General features: G+C 42.1%; 1 protein-coding gene across 9 annotated transcripts in view; it reads left to right on the top strand.

Moving 5' to 3' along the window:
* The first annotated feature begins 4,717 nt into the window (after positions 1-4,717).
* Positions 4,718-25,375, top strand: part of RHOBTB1 (Rho related BTB domain containing 1) — a 97,279-nt gene continuing 76,621 nt past the window's right edge. For 2 of the 9 annotated variants that reach the window (XM_060191462.1, XM_060191663.1), the window contains exon 1: positions 5,388-5,632. The gene's annotated coding sequence lies outside the window, so the exon portion shown is untranslated. Of the gene's footprint in view, positions 4,739-4,792; positions 4,912-5,068; positions 5,091-5,387; positions 5,633-9,162; positions 9,277-18,745; positions 18,878-25,375 lie in introns of those variants that run through there. The other 7 variants (XM_060191792.1, XM_060191723.1, XM_060191896.1 and 4 more) reach the window with 7 other exon arrangements.

The following is a 25,375-nucleotide window of genomic DNA, read 5'->3' as shown; positions in this document are numbered from 1 at the left end:
CGCTTTCCCTAGTAGGGTGGGGTTCTGGGGAATCAGAGCTCCAGGACACATTGTTGGGGTTGTCTGTCCAGGGAAGTTTGGTTGGCATCATGCAATCATCTGGAGCCTGGTGGCTGAAAAGAGAGTTAACATATAAAGCCATACAAGTTGTTGACTAATCATGAACCTAAAAGCTGGAGTAGTGCAGATAAAGAGTGGGGGGGGGGGAAATGTCTCCATTTTGTAGATACATAGCAGGCATATTTTAGTTATATTCCAAAGGGCTTGTGGCTATACTAGTTTGTTTGTTTTTTTCCTGAGCCTGAAATCTGATATGCAGGTAGATCCAACTTATTGTCTGGGGAGATGATGTCATGGCTGGAAAAAGGTCCAGAAAACTGAATCAGGGAAGAGAGTAGCTCCCAAATATGGGAAAGGTGTATAAATATTGTTGACTGTAAACCCCATTGATTTGAACTGATCTGGGGCTCATATTCAGCTCAGGAGTCTATGTGACCTCTGCATCCCTATAGATCTGAGCTCTGTGGTCATGAGTAGGAACATTCCAAGCTGCCCCAATATCAGGACCCATCTTCCTCAGGTGTAGCATAGAGTATGTTGTCCAGCCTTCCTTCAGAGGATGGAACATTCTCTATCTGTGTTGATCCAAGTAGAGGGCAAGGTTATATGGGGGCCCACAAAGGGGTCTGTTTTGTTCTTCCTGATATAGATGACCAGTAACAATGGAGAGAGGGATTTATTTGAGGTCTAGGCCCATCATGTCTGTTTGGCAATCTTAGGACTCCCCGACTAGGGCCCCATTTGATGGGGTGGCCTGATAGTGACTAAAGAGTCATCATTCAAGTATGCCAGTCTCTTGCCCTTACTCAGCTTTTGCAGTCCTTGCTTTGATAAGCTTGGAGTGAGTGAGGGAAGTATAATAGGAAATAGGTGAGGAGGGTATCTAAGTCTAAGTGAACACTAACTATTTCATTATGAACTTCATACTGACTCAATGTAGACTATTGTGTACTTTTGCTTTCAGGTACATATTTTGCCCTAATTTATGGATACATGTGAACATATGCCCTATCTCATGGGACCTGGTCTAGATCTAGGTTTGGGGACTTTGTTGGGAAGTGAACCATCTGGAATGGAATTGGAGAATCCTATGAAGGGAAAGGTCTCTCCCAAGCAATGAGGGTGAAGGGTTGACATTCCCTGCCTGATGTCTCTGGACACAATCTACAGTGAAGCATGCCGAGGTGGTATTCCTTGTGTTGATTAGGTTGGGATCAGCAGATGCGATATCATTTGGTATGACTTGAGAGAAGCATGCAGGAAAGTGAGCCCCACTCTAGAGGTTGCAGGACTGGGGAAATACTGGCTCTATAGAGGAAGTGGGAGGTTCTTGCTGTCTCAGGGTTTAAGAAGGCAATAGATTGTTATTGCTATAATCATATTATTTGGCAATTGGATTAACTTGGAAATATCCCTTTGTTGGGATTTGCTGTATCATACACAACATCCCCATAATTTATGTCCTTGGACAGTATTTGTATATAGCTGTTCCACCGGTTGTTTCTGTTCTCCCTGGTCTTGGCTTTTAAGAGAGCATATCAATGACTCAGCCTATGGTCTGTGCATTAAAAAGTTTGAGACATTCAATCAGTTTCCCCTCACATATTAATTAAATAGTGATTTATATGACTACAAATCAATAGGAGTGTACATAAACACCATTCCCACCACCAAAAGACTGTGTCCCATCCCCCACCCCTGCCCAGTGAAGCTGAACATCCACCCTCATCCTCTACTCAGGGTTTTTAGTTTGATGCCCTACTCCAACTAAGTTCAAATTTTATATTTATTAAAAAATGAGGGGGCCCGGTGGTAGCACAGTAGGTTAAGTGCACATGGCGTGAAGTGCAAGGACTGGTTTAAGCATCCTGGCTCCAGCCCCCGGCTCCCCACCTGCAGGGGGGTCACTTCACAAGGGGTGAAGCAGGTCTGCAGGTGTCTATATTTCTCTGTCCTTCTCTGTCTTCCCCTCCTCTCTTGATTTCTCTCTTCCCTATCCAACAACAACAACAGCAATAACAACTAGGGCAACAACAAGGGCAACAAAATGGGGAAAATGGCCTCCAGAAGCAGGGAGTGCAGGGAGGATTCGTAGTGCAGGCACGGAACCCCGGCAATAACCCTGGAGGCAAAAAGAGAAAGAAATTAAGAAAGAGAGAGAGAGAAAGAATAGAGTAGAAGGAAAACAAATTTTTGGTGCACAGTACCATGAAAGGGACTATTTACTGTTATTTTTTTCTTCTCCTATGGGCAAAATACACTCTGTGCTGTTTGATGCATTTTCTTCAACTTTTCCACGATTGGTGATTTTATGTATACAATTTGAAGACTACACACCACTATTTTGACAACCTCTTGCTCAGATCACTGCCTTTGTTTTGCAAGGGTTTTCTGAAACTGTGACTTTTCCTCAGCCTATCCAAATTAATGTTTACACTAACTAATTCATTTTCGTGAATGTTCTGGTCAGTTTCCCTCAATATTTAAGCATCCTGTAATCCCAGGATGACAGTTTGCCCTTTTCTCCACTGTGAAAGAAACATGCTTTGGGTGGTCTATGGAATCTAAGTATCCTGTGGAGTAGAGAACAGCTTTAAAGTGGGAGCCTGCCCAAATGGGGGTCTTTGTAAAGGTATCTCTCTGTGTTCGGCACCTGGCTGCTGCTTAAGCATGCCACTTAATGTTTTGTTTTGCTTTAATCTACAACTTTGGAAATTAAAGGAACTCAAGAAGAGCAGGCTATAACAAAGAAAGTTAGTGATAGAACAGGCCTTGTTACAGAGTGAGCCAGGCATGGCTTGGTTGCCTCGCCTATGAGTGGATTATGATAGTCACAATGGTACCCATTTCTTTGGCTGCTGTGAAGATTAAGATGTGCTTTAAATCCCCCAGTCAGTCATCATCATCATCATCATCATCATCCTCATCTCCTAGTCAGTTGCTACCATGTATGAGGACTGTGACACATGTTGATTCCCACTTCTTTTGAGTTCCTACCCTATCTCTTTATTGAGGAATGATTGCCAAGACTAAATAAGAGTTTATTAACTGTTCCCAAGAATCGGTGTCCATGAAAGAAAGGTATATTGATCAAGGCTTACAAAATGGAGTCACTTGACTGAGACAGTTTTGTGTCATATGTATGTGCTTTGAAGTTTCTAGAGTTCTGAAACCCATACTTCTCACTGCCCTTCCTCCCCTATATGGATGATTAAGAATAAATGACTGTTTCCAAAAACCGTGAAGTAAAAAATAAAAAGTAGGTTGTCCATACTGTTTTTCTTTGTAAAATATTGAATTTCAATACGCTTGGATCTCTGGGAAATTCAGGGAACACCAGGCAAGACTTTACGTCTGGGAGAGATGTCAGGTGGTACCCAAGAGTAGAAACACCTAATGGTCAAAAGCCACTTACGGGTCTTGAGAAGAGGTAAAATATTCCTTCTGGGGGCCCAGGTGGTGGCACACCTGGTTAGGTGCTCACATTACAGTGTGTGAGGATCTTGGATCAAGTCCCTGGTCCCCACCTGCAGGGGAAAGTTTCAAGAGTGGTAAAGCAGGGCTACAGCTCTCTCTCTCTCTCTCTCTCTCTCGCTCTCTCTCTCTCTCTCTCTCTCTCTCGCTCTCTCTCTCCCTCCCTCCCTCTGATTTCTGTCTGTATCCAATAATAAAAAGATTTTTTTTAAAAAGTATTCCTCAATTCCTGTTTTCTCTATTCAATAATAAAAAGATTTTTTTTTAAAAGTATTCCTTCTGGAAAACTGAAGATAATTTCCTGGAAGAAACTGAAAACCAGTTGTTAGCTTCCCCACCCCTCACCCCATGTTGTTCTACTTCTTGGTAACACAAGTAAATCACCATGACAATAAAGCACTTTTAATTTATTTTTGTTTCATTTCCATTTTATTTTCCTCCAGTAGTTCAATACCTGGGGAATGAATATAACACCTGAAAACCCCTTGAGGGTAAAGGATACATTGATGCCATATTTGTATCCCAGCCCTTGTATACAAACTCATTAAGGATTTGTTAAATGAATAAAGCCCCTTGTGGTAAAGGTGCACATGGATACTTTTATTCCCAGTTGCCCCTTTGTAAGCTAGGGAGTCTGGAAGGGTAAGGTACTCTCATTTTAGCTGACACATGGGACAGCCAGAGCCAGGCTTGTTGGTAGTGTTCATTCTTGTATCCTTAGAACTTGACAGGGTATCTGACATAAGGAAGCCACTCCTATTTGTAATGTAGGTGCCTGAAAACGACCTCTATCCCTGTTCTGGTCTCCAAACTCGCAGTCAGCTGTACAGAAGACAGTCCATTCCTTTCTTTTAAAAGATTTTATTTATGTATTAATGAGAAAGGTAAGAAAGAGAAAGAACCAGATATCATTCTGATACATGTGCTGCCAGAGATTGAACCCAGGACCTGATGCTTGAGAGTCCACTGCTTTAGCCAGTGCACCACCTCCCAGGCCACAACAGAGTTGCTGAGGACTGAGGACAGATGGACAGGAGTAACCAAAAATGCTGGCAACCCGTTGAGCGGCCAGAAAGTCAATTTCACTTCTTTACTCAGCCATTTGAAGAAGGTTGTAAATCGCGGTGGAGAGCCAGGGTTTGGCGATGGGGGTTGGTGCAGTGCCCTGTCGCTATTGCCCCCCTAAGCCAAGTCACAGAGTAAGGTAACCCTGGGGGAGGGGGGCGCCAGCACGTGCAAAGTCCCGGGGGAGAGGAGGCTGGGCTAGTGCAGCCCTTAGTCAGCAGCTGGGCTGGTTTTGAAACAAAAGCCAATGTCCTCCCTCCGAGTCCGCGGCCGGTCACCTCCTAGGGGGAAGAAAGTCATGCTGCCCAGCCGGTTAGTGGCCCAACTTACTTCTGAGCTTGGGACAAAGGACCCGCAGTGGGTGGGATGTTGGGGAGAGGGGACGGAGTGGGGGGGTTCTGGGGGGGGGGGACGCACACCAGTCTCCCTCCTGACCCTTCCCACCAGACTGCTTAAGAGAAAGGACGACTGTGCCCTCCCAGGCTCTCTCTGTGCGTGGTAGTCCGGGCGGGGGCAGCCCTCCTCCGAGCCGGGCCCTCGGGTCTGCGTAACGCTGGGGAACCTTTTCTTTCTTTTCTTTCTTTCTTTCTTTTTTTTTTTTTTTCCCTTGCAAGCCGAGTCCCATCACCCAGCCACACCAGGCCCGGGTTTCATGAATGAAATCCAATCGTGTGGATATAAATAGCTCCGCAGGCTGCTAACGTCACAGTGCGAGCGGCCGGCCGCAGCCCCAGCGGCGCAGCGCGGTCGGTGCCCGGCGCTCTGCTCGGCCCGGGGGCGCGGAGGGGCAGCGCGGCGGGCGGGCGGGGCGGGGCGTGGCGGGGCGGGCAGCCCGCGCCCGGGGCCTGGGACCGGGACCGGGACCCGCACCCCGACCGGCGGCGGCGGGGCGAGGCGGTGCCATGCTGCAGCCTTTGTGCAAAGTTGGGCGGCTCGGCGCCCCCGCGGGAGAGGCTGCTGCCCAGTGGCGGGCCCCCCCCTCCGCCCCCAGCCCTTGAAGGCGGAGAGAGCTCGCGTCTCGCTCGGCTTCAGGGTAGGTTCTGTGTCGTGAGTGCACCAGGGTCTGCAACTCCACCCGAGCAGCCTCCGCGGAGCCCCCCCACCACCACCACCACGGGCCTGGGGTGAGACGGGGGGGCGGCAAGTGGGAGCCCCCTGCCCCGGCCGCGCCGCCAGATCAGCCGAATCCCCCCGGAGAGAGAGAAAGAGAGAGGAAGGGAGGGGAAGAGAGAGAGAGAGAGAGAGTTGTGGGACCGAGCTGCTGCGGGAGCCGCCCTCGCCTCTGCCTCCCAGCTGCGGGGAGCGAGAGATTCCAGGATCGCCCGGCCGGCCGCGCCCCGAAGTTGGAGGCGGGAACAAGCCCAACAGGCGCCCTGGGCGGGCGGGCTGCGCCGACGGGGGGCGATCCGCGGCCACAGTGGGGCTCTTCCTCGGAGGAGAGCGGCCGGGAGCCCCAGGACTTAACAGGAGGAGGGATTAAAAAACAAGGAGGTTCCCTTTGGTGCTACCTCCCCCCCCTTAAGAGTTGACTTGCCTTAGCCCGCAGTTTGGCCCGCCATCCCCGCCCCCAGTCTTTTGGAGTCTGTTGTGAGTTGCTGTGACAACAGTGGGAGCTGCCATGAGAGGGGGTTGCCAAAAACACCTTACCTACCTGTCTTTGTGTGCTCCGTTTTTAAGGGGAGAACAAAGGGGTGAGAAGAGATGTGCAGACGAAGGAAACCGCCCCCCCCCCAACAAAAACAACAACAGAGTGGAAGGAACGCACACCAATGTAAAAAAAAAAAAAAAAAAGGATCATTAGATCCTCCTGTCTAACTGCACACAGTCTCTAGCCTCAGCAATAGCAAACAGCTCAACAGTGGAGCAGTGTCAATATTTAGACTTGGACAAGCCAGAAACTTAGAAGGGAGCGCCAAGCGCAGGGTTTTGACTTGGCTTTGCACATCAGCACACAAGCTGCGCCTTTGGAGCTGACTGTACACATTTCTTGGGGGGGTGAGGGGGTCGGGGGTACCATGAAGTGTGATAGATACACAAAGGCACCCCAACATAGTAAGATCTAGGAAGATAAGACCTGAAGCGTTGCCTTGACTTTTAACTTCCCCCAACCGTGCTGCTCACAGAACACATGCTCTCTCCTCTGTCTCTGTCTCTTGTCTGTGTTGGACCCCAACTAAATGCTCATCTTGAGGCTTAACTAACTTGGCTTTCCCCTACCTCCATCCTATTCTAGTGTATTGTTTTCCTCTTTAAAGTGCAAAACCAATACTGTTATCATTAGTTTTCATCTTGGCATAACTGTTGTCTCACTCATCAGTGGGTACATTATAAATAGCCAGTAGTCTCTGTCTGATTTAGACAAACTCTGGGCTTTTCTAAGCATGCGCTGGTATGTTTGTTAATAAACAGTGCTAAGAAATTTGGAATTAGATTTCATTCCCAATGACTTTGCAGATGCCTAAGAGAGTTACTAGTTGATAGGAAATAAACACAAACATTTCAGTATAAATAATATCTGTGTACTTCTCTGCAGGTGAAGTGGGCGGTACATTATTATATTAAACAAAGCTTCCTCTGAGATTCCTGGATAACGTTTTTGAGAACATACTAGTAGGAAAGTGGTTTAACTAGTTCATCCCTATGTGAAAATCTTAGGAAGAAATGAAATCATGTTCTTGTATTGCCTAAAAAAATTTCTAGGGATTGTCATTTTTCCAAATTCTGAAAGCAGCTTAGATTCCATTAATTTATTTTTAAGTTGTTTTTTTTTTCTGAAGTAATGGTCTGTATGGCTACATGTTTTAGGAATACAATTTCACACCTCTTCCTAATGTTACCAAGTGGTGTAAATTGTAGTATGTAAGGTTGTGTGTGATCATGGAAGTGGAAATGGAAACACAGTTTGTTGTTTCTAGCTTAGTAAATAAAATAGAACTATGCAAATATAGTTCAATAGGAAAAAGAATCATGTGCTCTTTTAATTATGATAATAGTGTCTTAAAATGAAATTTTGAAGGGATGACTTGTCAATGACTTTTCCATTGTAAAGTGTCTGATTGGTTTTCATTGTTCCTACTTATGAATTTGTAACCAAATTACTTTTTGTATCATTCCCCAGTTCTCAGAAACATTTCCACAACTGCTAAAAAAAAAAAAAAAATGTGAGCCTAGCTATTGTAGGATCTATCTGAACCCCCCTCAACCTCGCGCAGAATGCTGTGTTGACATGGTCACTTAGTCAAAGAGAAGCAGACTCTGCCCTTGGGAAAAGGGGAAGGAACACTTAACGTGTTTAAGATTTTCTTGGGTCTCCATGTACACCTGGCAAAGAGCAGAACTTACAGAAGTATTTCTTTTATGTAGGTTAGTCAAACTGTGAACAAGGTTTTCTGTTCTTCACTTCCTGCAAGCCGTTTCAGTGACTGCAGATCCATAACTATAGATTTATGGCATCTTAGGTCTTAATCTGACGCATACATTTCAGAACAGGTTTCTGAAATTGTCTAAAGCAATTAATCTCTGGCATTTTTTAGGAACCTAATCACGGTTAGCAAAACTCTACAGCTACTGAGAACTCTTCTGAACAAAATGTTTCTGAAAAGTGGGTCTTGACTCAGTTTGTCCTTTACAAGACTTCTTTTTTTGGGGGGGAGGTGTTTGGTAATTAAGGTTTTTGTCCTAATCTCTAGTACTTTGGAGCTTGAAAACATTTGAGATAATAATAGTTGACATTTTTGAGCATGAATCAAAGTTCAGTTATCAAGGTTCAGTTCACTTAATCAAAGTTCAGTTCAGCTGCATTCTTTTAAATTTATGTTCTCGTCCTATAGTAATATTAAAAAAAAAAATCCTGTGAGACAAAACTGCATACTTGATTCCCAGAAGACAAGTGAGTAATTAGAAAGTCAGGGAGAATAAATAGTATATTCAAGTCCTACATCTAGTAAATGGAAAAATTCGAATTAAAAAAAAAAACAAACCTCTGTCATATTCTAAACTTTAAATTCTCTCATTGAAAAATTATTCTCTATAAGGACACACAGGGACAATGAAGGTTATGTGACTCACCTAAGATAACCTGGTAATGACAGCTTATACGATAGTCTATGGCCCAGCTGTGTGTCCTGGAGCCCCACTTCCCCAGAGCCCCACCTCACTAGGGAAAGAGAGAGACAGCCTGAGAGTATGGATCGACCTGTCAACACCCATGTTCAGCAGGGAAGGAATTACAGAAGCCAGACCTTCCACCTTCTGCATCTCACAATGACCTTGGGTCCATACTTCCAGAGGGATAAAGAATAGGAAAGCTATCAGGGGAGTGGAGGGGATAGGGAGTTCTGGTGGTGGGAATTGTGTAGAATTGTACCCCTCTCATCCTATGGTTTTGCCAGCGTTTCCTTTTTAAAATGAAAATTAAAAAAAAAAAGAAAATTTGGACAGTTCAACAATAATATGGATATTAATTTCAAATAGTAATGTATAATAAGTCTTGCACATGTGACTTCACTGCTATGGGGTTGCTTTTTTTTTTTTTTTCATTTTTATTTCAGACAGAAAGAGAAAGAGCTAAAAATCAAGGGAGAGACACCAGCTACAGGAGCTTTCCCTAGTGCTGTGATTCTCCCATGTAGAGTCAGGGCTCAGACTTGCCTGGGCTGCATTCATGACACCTCTCTGGTGAGTTATCCTCCAATCTCCCACTAACAACAGTTTTTTGTTGTTGTTGTTATTGTTGTTGTTTTCTTAAAGTTTGCACAGTTTTGCTGTTATTAAATTTCATATAAATTTATTTAAGAAAATAGGGGCTCAGGCCCACCCAGTTGAGTGCATATGTTCATTCATGCTCAGGGACCTGGATTCAAGCCCCTGGCCTCCTCCTGTAGGGAGAGGGGTAGCTGCACAAGCAGTGAAACAGTGCTGCATGTGCCTCTCTTTCTCTTCCCCTGTCAATTTCTTTCTGACCTATCAAATTAAAAAAAAAAGGAAACGTGACCACCAGGAGCAATAGATTCTAGTGCACGCACCAAACCTCAGCAGTAACCCTGGGTGGAAATAAAAATATACCGATTTGAAAGGCAAAATACTGACCGTTGATGTAACTCAAACAAGAGACTATGGCTGACAGAATTGCTCCCCTAGGAGTACACCATGTGACCAGAGGCTAAGGTCCTAGTTCACCACATGAGAGCACAGCAGCCCCAGGGGGAGAGTGCGCTGTTGGGTCTCACCCTTTCTCTTTATCTCCACCTGCCCCCCCCAATATATATGGGGGAAAAGTCTGCCTGGAACCATGGAAGCCTTTGCACATATGTGAGATCCTAGTGACTCAAATATAAAAACGTAAAAAAAGAATAAATCAAGATCCTAAATGCCAAATGGCTACATTGGGGTGTCCAGTGGTACATTTACAGGAAGTTTAGCTTTTTGTCTGTTGTCTGTAGGATAACTTTGCAGTTCTCTTGTATGCATGGGAAAAATTTCCAAACACATGCCTGTCTGGATAGATTACAAATAAATGAGAGGGTTTCGGGGAAGACATAATGGAGAATTTCAACCCAACCAGGATTACCCAGTCACCCAAAATTGCTACATTATAGTATCCCAAATGTTTGCAAAGGCATTATTGCTTCTTAAGCATTATAGCAAAGTAGCGAGCCACTTGAATCAGCACAGCATCTTTGAGGAAATATTACAGTCTGGCATGATACTTTAAAATGCTGATTCCTTTTGGAATTTCAAATTTCCTAAATATGCCCCCATAGATAGATCTTTTTTTCATCCATGACAAATCCCAACCAAAGAACTGAAATTATATATAAACAAAACATCACTTTCCATGAGATGATATGTTTGTGGATAACAACACATCAATAAAAACATGACCTATAACTTCTCCCCAAAAAAGGAACTGAAATTTGCCAGAAAACTAAAGGTCAAATAGGGCATTTAAAAATTTTGTCTGGATTCATAGTCTTCTCTTTTCCCTCGTCTCTACTTTTTGTAGAATAATTTGTACAATTGTTAGTCCTTCTTAGTGAGCATTGCAGAATACTAAGTATCTTCACTACTACAAATTTTTATTGGCTAATATACTTAATGCAAAAGCATATGAAATCTTGCTATCTTTTGCTCAGAAAATTTACCTGACATAGATTTCTTTCTCTTTTCTTTGTATTAAGGTGCAAAGAGTATGGTGATTTTAATCTAGGTCTTGTGCTCATCATTTTTCCACCCAGACCTCTTTCCAACCTCATGACATCAAAACAATACTTGGCTAGGAAAGAGCTAGGAGTACAAATGTTAAAAGGCAGGAAGAGGGACAGAGAAGCTGTAGTGCAGAGGACAAAAGGCACCACACAAAGTGGCTAAGATGGTGTAGATTGGTTGTCTGTGTGTCAACATTTTGGGCTGGAGGAGTACAGAGAAGATGAAGGCCACAAAGTCACCACCGCTTCCTCTTCCTAAAATCTTTCGTTCCTTTTGTACTTGGGGAGGGGGGGGGGGGAAAGCAGAACTAGTCAAATAATGGCACAGAAGTGAAATGTGGATATGGCATTTTCTCTTCCCAGATGACAATCTTTTCTTTAAGTACACCCTCTTGCTGCCCTATCAAACAGATTGCCATGTCTTTGATAAGGTTCTGTTTACTAAGGGTCAAATTTGATATCTTAAAAAAAGGTGTTCCACTGGCAATTCCATCTTCTCCACTGCAAACCTTGGTTTACTGCTTACTGCTTACATAGCTATTAATGGCAGCTTTCCAGAGCTCATGAGAGAAAGATCTGGGGCTCCACTTGTCAGGCAGAAATTTCCTTTTGAATTGTTATCCGAGCATAGCTCAAACCCCTTATGACCATCAGAATAGCAATAGTCAGTAATTGTGCTTCAACTAGACGCCAAATACTTTAATGCACTTAATAGCTCACACTCATTAAAAATCACATTTTTATAGAAGAAAAAAAAAACCTGGAACTCAAAAATGTGTTAAGTAAAAGATCTCATTAGGAATAGCAGTTGGAATGCACCATTGCTATGCACTATGCCATCAACTTACTTAAAAGTAGCTCTGTGGAGCACAGTGGGTTAAGTGCATGTGGCATGAAGCACAAGGACCAGAGTGAGGATGCTGGTTCGAGCCCCGGCTCCCCACCTGCAGGGGAGTTGCTTCACAGGCAGTGAAGCAGGTCTGCAGGTGTCTATCTTTCTCTCCCCTTCTCTGTCTTCCCCTCCTCTCTCCATTTCTCTCTGTCCTATCCAGCAATAATGGCAACAACAATAAGAACAACAGCAATAACAGCAACAACAACAAAAGGGGGAAAAATGGCCTCCAGGAGCTGTGGATTCATAATGCAGGCGAGAGCCCCAGCAATAATGCTGGAGGCAAAAAAAAAAAAAAAAAAAAAGCACAGTGAGTTTCACCCAGATTTGCCTACAAACCTGAATATATATCTGTTCTAAATGAATCTGTACAAAGAAAACAAGTCTCTTCAAACCAGTCCATCTCCAAGTGAGCTATTCTTGCAGAGTATAGGAATTGCAATCCTTGTCATCTTCTCTTCTTAATGCAACTTGAACTATTGATAAATAGCAGGCTTGTTTGGACAAATCTGTCAAGTCTTCAGGTCATTACTAATGTATTTTGATGGAAGTCATAATCTTTAATAGTTGAGTCATGGAGGGTTGAATCATGGAACCAGAAAGTGCCTTAGTTCGGCCTTTGTGGCTGAGGAGCAAACTACCCAGAGACGTGATGCAACTTACTGTGCCTCATTGTCAGTTGATAAGTGACACAAGGAGAACTTCATCAACTTTCCAGGGCCCAGCCTAGGGCTTGATTTTCTTACATAATACTGGCTAAAAAGTGTCAGTCTTCTAACCCTCCAGCTTGTACGAAATGTGTCTGAAACCTATGGCTTGACTCACAAGTGGGGATGAGAGGGAGTTTGTAGCATTGGGATGTAGTAGGTGCTAGCAGACACCTTACTTTTATCTTCAGTAATATTGATATGGAAGAGGCCTTTTTTTTTTTTTTGCTTATTCAAAGCATAGCAACCTCATCTCCTGATCTTTTGCAAACCATCTTTTTGAGAGATCCTTATTTTTTTTTTGAAGGAAAAAATTTTTTTTAATTTAATGATGATCAACAAGACCATAGGATAAGAGGAGTATAATTCCACACAATTCCCAACACCAGAGTTCTGCATTCCTTCCCCAACATTGGACGTTTTCCTGTTCTTTATCCCTCTGGGAGTATGGATCCAAGATCATTATGGGGTGCAGAAGGTGGGAGGTCTGGCTTCTGTAATTTCTTCCCCGCTGAACATGGGCATTGACAGGTCAATCTATATACCTATATACTCCCAGCCTGTTTTCTGTCTTTCCCTAGTGGGACAGGGATCTGGAGAGGTGGGGGGTCCAGGGTGCATTGGTGAGGTTCTCTGTCTGGGGAAGTCAGGTTGATGTCATGGTAGCAACTGCAACTTGGTGGCTGAAAAGCATTAAGATATAAAGCAGAACAAATTATTTAATAAGCAGGAACCTACAGGTAAGAATATAGCAGATGCTCCTCTCCTGGGGATATATCCTGAGGAACCCAACACACCCATCCAAAAAGATTTCTGTATACCTATGTTCTTAGCAGCACAATTTGTAATAGCCAAAACCTGGAAACAACCCAGGTGTCCAACAACAGATGAGTGGCTGAGCAAGTCGTGGTCTACATATACACAATGGAATACTACTCAGGTATTAAGAATGGTGATTTCACTGTTTTCAGCCCATCTTGAATGGAGCTTGAAGAAATCATGTTAAGTCAGAAACAGAAAGATGAATATGGGATGATCTCACTCACAGGCAGAAGTTGAAACACAAGATCAGAGAAAACACTAAGCAGAACTTGGATTGGAATTGGTATATTGCATCAAAGTAAAAGACTCTGGAGTGATTGGTTGGGGGTGGAGGGTGTTTCAGATCCTGGAACATGATGGCAGAAGAGGACCTTGTGGGGGTTGTATTGTTGTGTGGAAAACTGAGAAATGTTATGTATGTACAAACTATTGTATTTACTGTAGACTATAGAACATTAATCCCCCAATAAAGAAATTACAAAAAGAAATGAAAAAAGAATATAGCAGATGAGATTTGGGGTCTCCATTTGGAAAAAGGAAGTCTATTTTAGGTATATTCCAAGGGGCCCATGACTTAGTACTAATTTTTGCCTGAACCTGACAGCTAACATGCAGGTGGACTAAAGGTGTTGTTTGGGGAGATGGTGTCAAAGTTGGAAATAGGACTAGAAAGCTGGATCAGGGAAGAGAATAATTCCCAAATCTGGGAAAAGTCTATAAATACCATCAAGTGTACACCCCATCGATCTGGTCTCTGTGACCCTTGCATCCCTGTATTTCTGCGCTCGCATTTTGTGGTCATAGCTAGGAACATTCTAGGCTGCACTCATTCCAGGACATATCTTCCTCAGGTGGCAGTGTATTTTCACCCAGTCTCCCTTCAGAGAGTGAGGCAATCCCCACCATTGTTCCACACTGAGGGCAAGGTCCTGTGGAGGCCCACAAGAGGGTTTACAATGCTGTTCCTGATGGAGATGACCAGTGATGGTGGAGAGAGGGCTCTGTTAGAGGTTTAGGCCCATTATACCTATGTGGGAATCCCAGGATTCCCTGACTAGGGCCCCGGATGGTGGGCTGGCCTGGTAGTGACCAAAAGGGTCATCATTAAAGTATACCGGCCTCTTGCCCTCATCTAGCTTTTGTAGTCCTTACTTTGTATGGCAAGGGTAACCTCAGAGTAATTGAGGGAAGTGAAATAGGAAGTAGGTGAGGAGGGCATATCTAGGTCTTAAGTATTAACTATTTGATTAAGTACTTTTTTTCTTTTTTTTTTGCCTCCGGGGTTATTGCTGGGGCTCAGTGCCTACACTATGAATCCACTGCTCCTGGAGGCCATTTTTCCCATTTTGTTGCCCTTGTTGTTGTTATTCTTATTGTTGTCATTGCTGTTGCTGTTGTTCGTTAGGATAGAAAGAAATCGAGAGAGGAGGGGAGACAGAGAGGGGGAGAGAAAGACAGACACCTGCCCGTGAAGTGACCCCCCTGCAGGTAGGGAGCTGGGGACTCGAACTGGTATCCTTACGCCAGTCTTTGTGCTTTATGCCATGTGCACTTAACCTGCTGTGCTACCACCCGACCCCCTTGATTAAGTACTTTATGGTGTATGTTTTAGGTCTTACCATCTATCAGGAATGTATATATATATATATATATATATGGCTCCACAGGAAGCCGTGGCACTATGCAGACACCAAGCCCCCTCGACAACTTTGATGGCAAAAGTAAAAGGGGATAATTCACTTCTTACATTTCAGAGTATTTCAAGGGAAATTTTTGTAACATCTTAGGATAGTCCTAGAGCTTGACCCTAAGTTTCCAGGAGTTATTTGAATTCTGGTATTATAAGGAATTATTACAGTAAACTTTTTCTTGGGTAAAAACACTCAGTTGTCTCTCTGGGTCCTAGTGGATGGTTATAATCACGTTCATTTTCTTCTCATTCTAGGATGGCCAAGACTTACTTGAATTATTTTATTGCTATGGTCTCTGCCACAAACTGATATTAAACTTTTGGAGATTTGTGGTTCTCATTTCCTTCCAGACACTGTTTAAGTATCTAATGTGTTTTCTATATAGACCGTTGCATTTCAGAGCAACGACTTTATTTTCAGCCAAATAACTAAGAAATATCTAGAGAGAATATTAAAGCCAATAGAATGTTTTTGCTTTCGATTCAAGAACATATGAGACTTCCCTGCCATCATTTCAATTAACTCTAGTATTCAGTATTTTCTGCATGTTGATTTTTCTTTCTGTCAGGTGTTACTGACTGATATACTGGTATCAAAAGCATAAGCACTACAATTTCCTCCTTTTCCCCCTTAGCACTTGATAACTACTCTAGGCTTAATTATATCTCTGGGAAGTGTTTCATCACCCTCCTCTCCCCAGCTGCCACACTTTGTCATGTGGCACCTTCTGACTTTCTGCCCTGCTTTGAATTTGGAACCAAATTCATGGCAATATGGTCTTCCCTATTCATCACACACATAGAGGAAAACTAGTGTCAAGGAATGTGTGTGTGTGTGTGTGTGTGTGTGTGTGTGTGTGTGTGTGTGTGTGTGTGTGTGTGTGTGTTTACCCCTACTCCTTTCAGGAATAGTTCAAGTGACCTGAAACTTTATTTTTCTTGGCTGGTGCAGTTTTGTCTATGACATTCGACAAAAGCATATTGCAGGATAGGTGTCCTTTTCTTCAAGGTTAAGGGTAGCAGATATGTGGTTTCCTCACAGTCTCATAAATGAAAGATCACCAATTACTTAGATTGTCTCTAATCGTATTACTAAGCCCAGTTTTCAGTAGCATAAGTTTAAACCAGTGCTTCTCAAACTTTACTTCGCATGCAAATCACGAGTGCAGCTTGTCAAAAGGTAGATTCTGGTTCAGGAGTTCTGGAGTGGGACCCAAGATTAAGCTTAAACTCTTAAACTCTCCATCGATACCGGCATTACTGGACCAGGGACAACATTTTGAATAGCAAGGCTAAAATACAATTGTCACTTTGTCTTGTGCTGAAATTCATCCTGGATTGTTGGCTTACTCGCTTGTTCCCTAAGCCACAATATAGTGTCATGGAATCTTAAAGATGGAAGGGACATCCATAGTTGTGGCCTGCCAAAAACGTCAGATCTTGGGAAGAAAAAAAGAATTCATTTATGTGCATAGTAAATTGATAATAAGACTCACTGACATAAGAAATGTGTGCAGCCCACAAATAATGATAAAACATATGACTCTGTCGTAAATGTCATATAACCTCTGGATTCTACAGAACACTTTGATTTTTTTTTCTCAACTCTTCTATCCATAGCCTTCATCTGTGATTCAACAGATGAAGGGATGTAGTTCCCATATAGATGCTAGCTGTGAGTTTTCCTTTCTGTTAATGAGGAAGACAAAAGTGAAGTGACAAGAAGATATGTCAGAATTGTGCGCACTCAGTAAATACATGGATAAGTTCTTTGCTAAACCATATAATAACTTTTAAATTTTGTAAGGATGTTTCCTTGCATGTACTATTCCCAGAATAACAGCTATGTGTAACTATACTTTTAATTTTTTTAACCTTTATTTGTTGGATAGAGACAGTCAGAAATTGAGAGAGAAGGGGGTAATAGAGGAGAGAAATAGAGACACTTGCAGCCCTGCTTCACCACTTGTGAAGCTTTCCCCCTGCAGGTGGGGACCAGGGACTCGAACCTGGGTCCTTGTGCATTGTAACATGTGAGCTCAACCAGGTGCGCCACCACCTGGCCCCACTATACTTTTAAATTAAATGCTTTTATATTTTAATATAAAAACTGCCTTTTCTTAAAAGACAATCAGCAGAACAGAACTCAAATTATTATGTGTAGTGCTTTCTAATTTCTGTGGTGTAAACACTCTTGGTACAACTGATTTCCAGTTACCTTTGTGGCTGAGCCTGGAGATGAGAAGTGATGGTACTTAGGGTATGTATGTATCATCGTATAGTATTTCTGTCATGACATAAATAATCGAACAATATAGATTAAAGTTACACGTAGCAAAATGTATGTTTCAAGTATTCATTTATTTATTTATTTTATTTACTTATTTTGTTTGTTTACACCAGAGCACTGCTCACCTCTGGCTTGTGGTGGTGTGGGGGACTGAACCAGGGACTTTGGGGCCTCAGACATGAGGGTCTCTTTTGCATAACCACTGTGTCGTCTCCCAAGTGTCTGTATCTTTGGTTTAAGTAAAATGTATTCAATTAAGCCTTATATAACTTAATTGTAAATTCAGATACTATTTGAACAGGCTTGCAAAAATCCAAAAATTTTAATAGTTGAAGCTCGCAGGGTGTGAAGGGCTGCTTCTAGAATGCCACTAAATTTAGACCATTTGAGTCAGTGGCCCTTAACTTTGTCCATACGGTTGTATACCCCTGAAAATTCACAGCCTACTACTTTACTAGATCCATGTTAAGACCCAGATATCTGAATTTAAAACATTTTTATTGACACCCCCGACACCCCCACCACCAGCCAATCTTCCCACAGGACTTGGTAGAGGTTGTGGTGACGTTCATGCAGCACATATATGCAGCACATACAGAAAATACTCCTAAAATTTGTAAATAAAATGTTCAATCACTAATAAAAAGATGCACCAAAATAAAACATTTTATTCCAGTTCTAAATACAGATATACAAATCTCAAATACATATAAACTTAAACACTTTCACAAATGATCACAACCACACACATAGCTAGCACCAGAATCTAACATCTCCAGACCTAGAAGCCCATCTGAAGCCCTTATCCGGTGCTACCCAGCCAACAGAACTCTCTTGACTTCTAATAGAAGAAGTTATTTTTTCCTACTTTGGGACTTTTATATAAGTGAATTGGTTTTGCTTGGACTCTTTCCCTCAATATTATGTTTGTGAGACCCATCCGTAATATAACAGCAGTAGTTGATTTGTTTTTTTTAGTGTCACATGTTATCATCATATGAATAGACCTTGATTTATTAACATATACATTCTGCAGTCAGTAGGTTATTTCCAATTTTTTGCTGTTATGAAGTGCTGCCAAGAGCATTCTTATACAGATAGTAATAGATTCTTTTGACTTTTTATTATCTTTCTTTATTTGATAGAGACAGCCAGAAGGGGGACAGGGAAGGGGGAGATAGAGAGGAAGAGAGATAGAGAAACACCTGCAGATTTGCTTCACCACTCGTGAATCTTTTCCCCTACAGGTGGGGGTTTGGGGCTTGAACCTGGGTCCTTTCTCATTGTAACATGTGCATTCAACCAGGTGTGCCACCACCCAGACCCCAGATAGCGATATTTAAAACAACTTCTGCCAGTAATTATAATGAGCAGCTGATCTCTTGAATACTTTCTCTGCTTCTCTTCTTGCCTTATTTCTCATATAACATGACTAAGACTGTTTATTATTTTGTATAAATACACTTTCAGTATCATAAGCGGTGAGGCTCTATGCTTCTATTTGTTACGGTATGTTCTCCTGGCTCTTTTTCTTTACAGATTCACCAATTCCCCATTTCACCAAGACATCTGCATTTGTACATTCTAAACAGGGATGAGATTTGGACTAACATCAACAGCACGGAGAAATAATAGACATGACAGCAGTGGAGCCAGGGCTAAATTTGGCAGGTGATCGTTAAGACTCCTAAAAAGATGCTTCAAGGAAGAGAAATTGTTTCTCTTTGTATATATCAAACAAAAATAATAGTGAACTTTTAGAATATTTCATATTTCAATATTTTAAGATGTTTATTTGTAGAACAAGGAGTCTTCTAAGGCAACATTTGAAATATCTCAAAGTCATATGACTTGATCTGCAAAGATTAGATTAGGAGGTTTCTTCTAGTTTATTTTCCTGTAGAGTACAACAAATATACCTTGGCTATATTGGATGAGTGAATATGTAGGGGCGTGTGTGTGTGTGTGTGTGTGTGTGTGTGTGTGTGTGTGTGTGTGTGTTTGGATTTAGAGAGAAATTACTTTGTCTCTGGGAAGATGACCTTACCAGTGTGTCCTGAAACCTCGCCTCTCCAAGAGCTCTAGCCCACTAGGGAAAGATAGAAACAGGCTGGAGGTATAGATTGACCTGCCCATGGATTGACCTACCCATGTTCAGCAGAGAAGCAATTACAGAAGCCAGAACTCCTACCTTCTGCACCCCAAAAACAAATCTTGATCCATACTCCCAGTGGGGGAGAAGTGATAGGAGGAAGAGGATAAGAGGGCTCTGAACTCCAGCTCCATCAGCACCCTGAGAGAGAGCAGGAAAAGGGGAGGGACATTTGCATGTAGTAATATTGTCCTGAATGACTTGGGGAGGAAGAGAGGACTCTGGACCCGGGAGAAAAAGAGGGGGGCAATTATGTACAAATGTCGACAGATAGTTGTAGAGATGATGGTTGGCCCATGTCCACAACCTTAGGGGCAACTGCAGTGGCTTGCAGTGGGGAGACTGGGAATTCAGAACTCTGGTAGTGGGAATGGTGTGGAATTATACTCCTGTTGACATGTAATTTTGTAAATCAATATTAAATCACTAATAAGGTTTAACAAAAAGAGGAGTTTCTTTGCCATAAGTCAAAGGAGCTGAGATTGAAATATCCATGATGATATAGTGATTAGCAGGATAATTGCTCATAATCTTAAAAAGTTTTCAAGAGGGGCTAGGCGGTAGCGCAGCCAGTTAAGCGCACATGGTGTGAAGCCTAAGGATCAGTGTAAGGATCCTGGTTCAAGCTCCTGGCTCCTCACCTGCAGAGGGGCATGCTTCACAGGCAGTGAAGCAGGTCTGCAGGTGTCTCTCTTTCTCTCCCCCTCTCTGTCTTCCCCTTCTCTCTCCATTTCTCTCTGTCCTTCTGGCAACAACAACAGCAATAACAGCAATAAAAACAACAACAAGGGCAACAAAATGGGAAAAATGGCTTCCAGGAGCAGTGGGTTCATAGTGCAGGCACCGGGCCCCAGCAATAACCCTGGAGGTAAAAAAAAAAAAAAAAAAAAAAAAAGTTTTCAAGGTACACAGAGAGAAGGCATAATAGTCATTAGTACTTCATAATGAAGAAAGGATATATGCTCACACAAATATTTTTTTTTGTTTTATCAGAGAATGAATGATTTATAAGACACTTGATACATGGGTGCAGCTTCACACTCCTCCAGGATAGGCGTCTACACAGCATGCCTACCCCCGACCTAGGTTTTCCTCCGCCATTGTGTGTTGATGCCCCAGTGTCCTCTCAACCCTTAACCCTCACCACCCCACCCTCCTGTGCATGGCCACACTGCAGTGGGTCACATCTAGTCCAAATTTCACCTGGACACAAATATCCTATGCCTTGGCAATCCTACTTTCCTCTCCCTCACTTTTCTGTAAAATTTTCTTAATTATAAAATAGCACATGCTCATTATGTAAGATAGAAGGTATAACTTTAAAAAATTTTTTTACTGGGGGATTAATGGTTTACAGTAAACAGTCAGTACAGTTGTTGGTACATGTGTAAAATTTCTCAGTCTTCTGCAAGACCTCTGGTTTTTAAATTTTTTATTAGTGATTTAATAATAATCCACAAGCTAACAAGATCGTGGGCTAAGAGGAGTACAGTCGCATACAATTCCTGCCACCAGAGTTCTGTATCCCATCCCTCCATTGGAAGCTTCCCCATTCTTTATCCCTCTGGGAGTATGGACCAGAGATCTTTATGGGGTGAAGAAGGTGGGAGGTCTGGCTACTGTAATTGCTTCTCCATTGGACATGGACATGGGCATTGGCAGGTCAGTCCATCCCCCTGAGCCTGTGGTGCTGGGCTCTGGGGAAGTGGGTCTCCAGGACACATTGGTGAGGCCCAGGGAAGTCAGGTTCAGAAAGACATTCTAACCTCCCACTTAGGTCTTCCTCCACCATCGTGCTCCAGGACCTAAAAACCACCACCACCACCATCCCGCACTTCCTCCCAGAGGCCTTTGGTGTATTCCACCAAACCCAGTCCAAGTTCTGCTTTGTGTTTCCTCTTCTGTTCTTATTTCTCAACTTCTGTCCATGAATGAGATCATCCTATACACATTCTTCTCTTTCTGGCTTATATCACGTAATATGTGTTAGATACCTAGGCTGCTTCCAGGTTTGGGCTCTTAGAAAAAAATGCTGCTATGAACGTAGGTATACACAGATCTTATAGCATGGGTGTGTTTGGTTTTTTTTAGGATATATATTCCCAAGAGAGGAATTGCAGGGTCATAGGGAAAGTCCATTTCTAGCCTTGTGAGAGTTCTCCAGACTGCTCTCCACAGGGGTTGGACCAATTTAACAATGTATAAATTTTTCAAAGAAATGAAATAAAGCCAGTATCACCCTACCTCATGACAGATGATGGCATTAATATTTCAGTGTATCTCTTTCCCAAATTTTCTGTGAAATATATTTAGGAACATGATTTTTTTTTTCTTGGGATGGTATTGCTCCATAAATTTCCATTATCTTTTTTTCACTTAAAAATTTACCAGGGCTAGGTTGATAGCACAGTTTTTTTGTTTGTTTGTTTGTTTATGAGCAAGAGGTACAGAAAGAAAGATATGTAGAGAGAGACCAGAGTACTAAACAGCTCTGGCTCATGGTTGAGTGGAGGGTTGAAGCTGGGACTTTGAAGCCTGAAACATGAAAGTTTCTTTTGCATAACCGGTATGCAATCTCCCCTACTAGAGAACACAGCAAATACACATCAGACTTTCATTATCTGTGGCAACACCTTAAGCCACCACTGAGCAGTGTTCTGGTAAAAAAAAAAAAAAAAAAGATGAAAATTCTTTTTCAGTGCCTTCTACAAACTTCCTTTGTGACTGGGAAGTTATACAGAAAGTGATGGTTCAAATTTGAACATGAAGTCTTGAATTCAGTCCCTAGCACTGCTTACGCTAGAGTGGTGGTCTAATTCTCTCTCCCTCTCTTGACAGTATGTGAATAAAACCAAAGATTGCTGTAAATATTGAACAATAGTAGTAAAATTCTCTCCTGTACCAACCTTTTAAAAGCTATATACTCTCCCATTATATGGATAGTCTCTGTTTGTTAGTTTTTTTAACCAATCGTCTGTGGTTGAATTTCAAAACTGCTTCTAATACATACGTATTTTTTATTTCAGGTAATATGATGAACACCCTTTAGTGAATTATTATATATATATATATATATATATATATATATATATATATATATATATCCTGGTTATTTTTCTAGAAACAGTCTTATATAGTTGGATAAAAATAATAAATGATTTAAAGTTTTTTGCAATCCATTTGTACTCCAGAATAATGGTATCATTTTCCTCACAAACAAAGCTTACCTTGTTTTTTAGAAATATTTTATCCTGCATGTAACTATTTTTATGTAGAGATACTAGGTACAAGAGAATCTCCTGAAAACACTAGTTAGCATATGTGCATATAGCTGTCAGCCAATTGCTTTAAACGAAGTTAGATTTTAAGACTTCTAGCTCGTTACCCATCAGAATTTGTACATTTTCAGTCTGTCTCTCTTTTATTAGAAATCTTAGTCTGGGAGGTAGCACAGTGGGTAAAGCATTGGACTCTCAAGCATGAGGTCCCAAGTTCAGTCCCTGGCAGCACATGTACCAGAGTGATTTCTGGTTCTTTCTGTCCTCCTATCTTTCTCATGAATAAATAAAATAAATTCTTTTAAAAAAAGAAAGACATTAAGGATGGGATTCTAGAAGTAATCAGTTTTGTTAGTTTGCCTGAATCACAGCGTAGATTAAACCTAACTGGCCTATCATACATAGCCTCATGAATTATTAAATGCAACTGTTTCCTTGTCATTATATCTGAAGATTTCACAACAGTCTCTTGCTATAGAAGCCGACCCAAAGACTAATTTATAGAGAATGCTTTTAGTGAGTAACTTTCTACAAAGCGTCATAGGATGGGTTTTTAAGTTAAGCTAGTCAAGCAACTTAATATTTAAATATTAAATATTTAATATTTAAATGGGCACTTACAACTTTCACATTTCTTTAAAGATGTGGCAGGGTTTTAATAATTTGTGATGCAGCTTCCTGATCCAACTTCAACTAAGTCTTATCTACATGAGGACTATATGCCTTCCACAGTCTGTGTCTAGAGCCATATTGCTTTCTTTATTTTAACTTGCAAAAAAAAATTAGTGTACTGAAGATTGACATACCTAGAGATGTGTCTGCAGATCACAAGGGTACAGTTTGTTGAAACTTTGCAGACTGGACATAGCTATGTAAACAGCCCCTATGTCAGAACCATATCACCTGCACCATCCACCACACCCTCACTGTGTTTGAAATGCTCCAAATTTTGTGCCTGAGGTAAGTCTTTCATTTACAGAATCTACTGTTGTTTTTTTTTTTTCTTGTTTTTGCTTTAGTTTTTTTTTTCTGACTTTTTTCTTTATTAGGGATGTGATAAAGATCAACAGGATTGTAAGATAACAGGGATACAATTCCATGCAGTTCCCCCCACCAGAGTTCCACAGTCCATCCCCTCCATTGGAAGCATCCCTACTCTTAATCCTTCTGTGAGGATGGACCAAAATTCTTTATGGGATGCAGAAGGTGGAAGGTCTGGTTTTTGTAATTGCTTCTCCACTGGATATAGACATTGGCAGATTGGCCCATACCCCTATTTCCTTAGTGGGATAGGGCTCTGTGGAGGTGGGGTTCCAGGACACATTGGTGATGTTACCTGCCCAGGGAAGTTATGATGGCATCATGGTAACATCTGCAGTTTGGTTCCTGAAAGGCAGTAAGATAGAAAGCAGGACAAATTGTTTAATAAACAGGAACCCAAATGTGGGGATGGAGCAGCTAAAACTAGGGGGCTTTGTGAGAGAAGAATCTAGGAAGTCTATTTTAGGTATATTCTAAGGGGCCTATGACTTTTGTAATTTTTGCCTGAGCCCGATAGCTAACATGCAGGTGGACTAAAAGTATTGTCAGGAAAGATTGTGTCAGAGTTGAGAATAGGCCTAGAAATCTGGATTAAGACAGAAAGTAGCTCCCAAATATAAGGAAAGTATGTAAATACCATTAACTATAAACCCCATCAGTCTGACCTAGGGCCCATGTCTATTCATATTTAGCACAGGAGCCTGGGTGACCTCTTGTCCCTGTCGGTCTGAGCTCTCAGTCTGTGGCCACAGCTGGGAATATTCTAGGCTGCACTCATTTCAGGACCAGTCTTCCTCAAGTGGCAGAGTAGGTTTACGAAGCCTCCCTTCAGAGAGTGGGGCAGTCCCTACCATTGCTGCTTTACATTGTGGGCAAAGTTCTATAAAAGCCCACAAGAGGACTTATTTTGATGCTCCTGATGGAAGTGACCAGTGATGGTGGAGAGAGGGATCTATTAGAAGTCTAGGCCCAGCATATCTCTGTGGGAATCCAAGGATCCCCTGACTGGAGCCCCAAATGATGGAGTGGCCTGGTACTGACCACAAAAAGGTCATTATTAAAGTGTGCCATTCTCTTGCCCGTATCCAGTTTTTGTAGCCCTTACTTTATCTTACAAGGTTAGATTTAACATGACTGAGGAAAGTGAAGTCGGGGATAGGAGGGAAGGTTGTCTAGGCCTAAGTAGCAAACACTTGATCAGGTACTTTATGGTGTTTTCTTTAGGTTTTTCTACTTGCTTGCTAAACTTACTCAGTCTTAAGTCTACTCACAGCAGATTGGTGACCACTTTTACTTTGAGGTGTACATTTCCCCTAATTTATGGATACCTATGCACAGGTACCCTATCTCTTAGGCCCTGGTCTAGATCTAGGATCTGTAATTTTGTTAGGGAATGTGCCATTTGAAATGGAATTAGGTAGTCCCACATGTTCGGAAAGGTCTCACCAAATGATTGGAGTTGGAGGGGGGACATCTCAGGCTTGGTGTCTCTGGATACAGTTCAAAGTGAAAGGCGGCATGGCGGCACTGGTTGCTATGATTTAGCTGAGATTAGGTTTTGTCTGAACACTTACTTTATGTGAACTAACTTTCGTGCCTGATGCAGCAAAGGTCTCAGGTTCAGTGCTCAGCACCACCATGAGCCAGACTTGATTAGCAGCAGTAGTCTGGTTTTAAAAAAAAAGAAAGTGGGGGTCA

The sequence above is a fragment of the Erinaceus europaeus genome, chromosome 1 (assembly GCF_950295315.1).
Source record: "Erinaceus europaeus chromosome 1, mEriEur2.1, whole genome shotgun sequence".
NCBI classification, from domain to species: Eukaryota; Metazoa; Chordata; class Mammalia; order Eulipotyphla; family Erinaceidae; genus Erinaceus; species Erinaceus europaeus.
The sequence above is the reverse complement of the archived record's forward strand: the minus strand, read 5'-3'. Positions and strand labels throughout refer to the sequence as shown.